A 3,046-nucleotide genomic window follows, 5' to 3' on the forward strand; every position below is an offset into this window, starting at 1 on the left:
GATGTGAGGAAGAAAGATGAATGTTATTTCTGGGTAGGTTCCTGCCCCCTTACACTTTTTACTTTCTCAAGTTTCTTCTGGAAACAATGTCGTAGTCCATCCCCTACAAAGTGGATGAAATTAACAGAGCATTTTGATGAGGGAAGATCTAAAGGAGTTTCCACCACTCAAATGACAATGTATAGACCTCCCTGACTTATGCCCAAGACCAACCCATGTCAGTTTCCTTAGCCCTGAATCTACAAAGGATTCAGTATCTGGGAGAAGAAATATATAAACAGTTATCTTTCTTTACAGTTTCAACTCTATTCTCCTTTTAGAAAATATTTATTTTATAGGACAGAGAGAAATTGAGAGGGAAAGAGGGAGAGAGAGGGGCACCTACAGCCTTGCTTCACTGCTTGTGAAACCTCCCCCCAACTTGAACCCATGTTCTTGCATGTGGTAACATGAGCAATTAACCAGGTACACCAACAACTGGCTCGTCCAACTCTCCTAAATAATGACATGAACTCTATTCTCTTTTTTTTTAATTTTATTTATTTATTCCTTTTGTTGCCCTTGTTGTTTTGTTGTTGTAGTTATTATTGATGTCATTGTTGTTGGATAGGACAGAGAGAAATGGAGAGAGGAGGGGAAGACAGAGAGGGGGAGAGAAAGACAGACACCTGCAGACCTGCTTCACCGCCTGTGAAGTGACTCCCCTGCAGGTGGGGAGCCGGGGGCTCGAGCCGGGGGCTCGAACCAGGATCCTTCCGCTGGTCCTTGTGCTTAGCGCCACCTGTGCTTAACCTGCTGTGCTACCGCCCAACTCCCAAACTCTATTATCTTAAGTAATGAGAGCAGCTTATGGTTGTAAGACTCAGCCTTTTTGTTGTTGTTGCTTCACAACTGTCTTCTCTTTAGAGCACTTTTATAGAATTTCTATTTCAGTGTCTTTAAGATGCTCATGTACAATTACATTATGAAATAATACTATAAATAATATTTCCATGTCATGATATTCTTCTGAGAACTCCCTGAGTTTTGTTTTTGTTGTTTGTTTGCTTATTTTTATAGTTCAGTACTAGGGATGAACTGAAGACCATCTAAATGCATGATGTCATTACTGATTGGCCTCCTGGGAGCAATTCTTTGTCCTTCTTTCTTTCCTCCTCTTCCTTCCCTCCCTTCTTTCTTTCATAGAGGGAGAAATGGAAGGGATAGGGAGACACCACATAACTGCTGCATTATCCATGGAACTTCCTCCCACTATCATCCCTAGTGTTGCCAGGGTTCAAACCCAGGTGAGCTGTGTTCTAGTCCTTCCTCTAAACTTTAAAGATGGGACATGCCAGAATAAATTCAAAGTGATGTAAAATGAATCCTGAAACTTTCATCACAACTTGCCAGCTCACCTTTTGAGAGGTCATCATTTCTGAGACAATGCCAACTCATTTCAATAACTGTTACACATTCTTCATTTCAGGAAAGAAATGTTATAATAAAAAATTATAGGAAATCCTCCTCAGTGTCCTTAGTGGTCTGACTTTTTAATTTCCTTCAAGATTTTCCCTTTAAAAGTAAAGGGAATCTATTTTCACCACCATTCAGTATCTTCTAATCATAAATAAACTTAAAATCTGAATTCTGATTCTTAATTTTGGACCATCCATGAATGCCTTTATTTCCTCCTTCAAATATAAACAAAGAATTATATTCATTTAATTTAATTGTCTTTTTTCTCTTCTCACTTGCTTTGTTATTTCAGAAATTAAGAATTTTGTTAATAGGAAAAGCCTCAGTGTTAGCAATGTTGAGTCCTAACTGCTCATTTCCCAACTAAACCATCATAATAAGAGTAGTGATGCTCCTGAAATAGAGTTTTGTGACAAATGGCAACTGACGTGCATCCCAAAGTCCACTCAGATTTCCTCCAGACTGTTTTATTTAGCTTCATCTTTTTTTTTTTTAAATCTCTATTCACAAAGCCAGGTAAGACACCGATTCTCAGTCTCCTTCCTAATCTTTCTAAATCTAGTGTCTTTTTGACTTGCTTGAAATTTACCTACACTTAGATTAGTGCTTTCCGGTTTGGCAGTTCATTGGAACTACCCAGAGAACTTAACACACACCACCGCTACTGATGGTTGGGTTCCACCTTTAAGATTTAGTTGTTCCAGCATGTAGTCTGGTTACCAGATTTTTCAGAACTCTGCAGGTAATTCCAAGATGCAGTCAGAGTTAAGAGCTGCTGAAATAAGTAGTTTCCCAAACAACATTTATATTGTCTTCTCAGGACATTGGGGGTGGCTTCCTTTTACCTTAAGTAATCAAAGTAAATACCTAATCCATGCTTTAAGACTCTTTGCCAATTGACTAGAATAGTCCACTTTCAAAACAGCTTAAATTTATCTTCTCCCTAAAGCTTCTTCAGATTAGTCTTACCTGGCTGCTTAAAGATCACTGTTTTCAATTCTTTTTTTTTTTGTAGCCTTGTGAGTACAAGGCCTCAAAAAATTAGTTCAAAACTCAGAATTGTTCCTCTCCACGGAAATCTTTAGTAAAAGGCGAAAGATTTATGCGATCTGAAGAGAAACCAGAGTATCGTTTTCAATTCTTTAAGTGTTCCAACTGGCACCGTTTACAAGCCCTTGGGCCACAATTGATTGTGTATATTATTGTCTGAATCTTGCTTTCATAGATATGCCAGAGACCTGTTCTGTAATCTAAATCTCTCTAAAGTTCCACTAGGTCAACAGACAATCTCAAAATAAACAGAAATGTTATCCTTAGCAGAATTTTCTCCTAGCTATTTGAACACATTCCCTGATACAAGATTTTGTATTTTATCACCCCAACTTTTATTTTTACCACCACTATTTAATATTATTTTTATCACCACATTTGAAAAAAATAAATAGCAATTGTAAGAACTCACAGGTTTGGGGACTTATTAAAAAAAAAAAGCTATCTTTGTGTCTCCCTAGCTTTCTTTACTACACCATTCATTTACATTATGCATTGGAATTTGGTGTTCCTACCTATCTCTATAATGAAACTACTG

General features: G+C 37.6%; 1 non-coding gene across 1 annotated transcript; it reads right to left on the reverse strand.

Moving 5' to 3' along the window:
- Positions 1–2,471: 2,471 nt before the first annotated feature.
- On the reverse strand, positions 2,472–2,587 carry LOC132539997 (U5 spliceosomal RNA). The gene has a single exon (XR_009551283.1). It is a non-coding gene; the product is annotated as a U5 spliceosomal RNA (small nuclear RNA).
- Between the last annotated feature and the right edge of the window lie 459 nt (positions 2,588–3,046).

Source organism: Erinaceus europaeus, chromosome 8, assembly GCF_950295315.1.
Source record: "Erinaceus europaeus chromosome 8, mEriEur2.1, whole genome shotgun sequence".
Lineage (NCBI taxonomy): Eukaryota > Metazoa > Chordata > Mammalia > Eulipotyphla > Erinaceidae > Erinaceus > Erinaceus europaeus.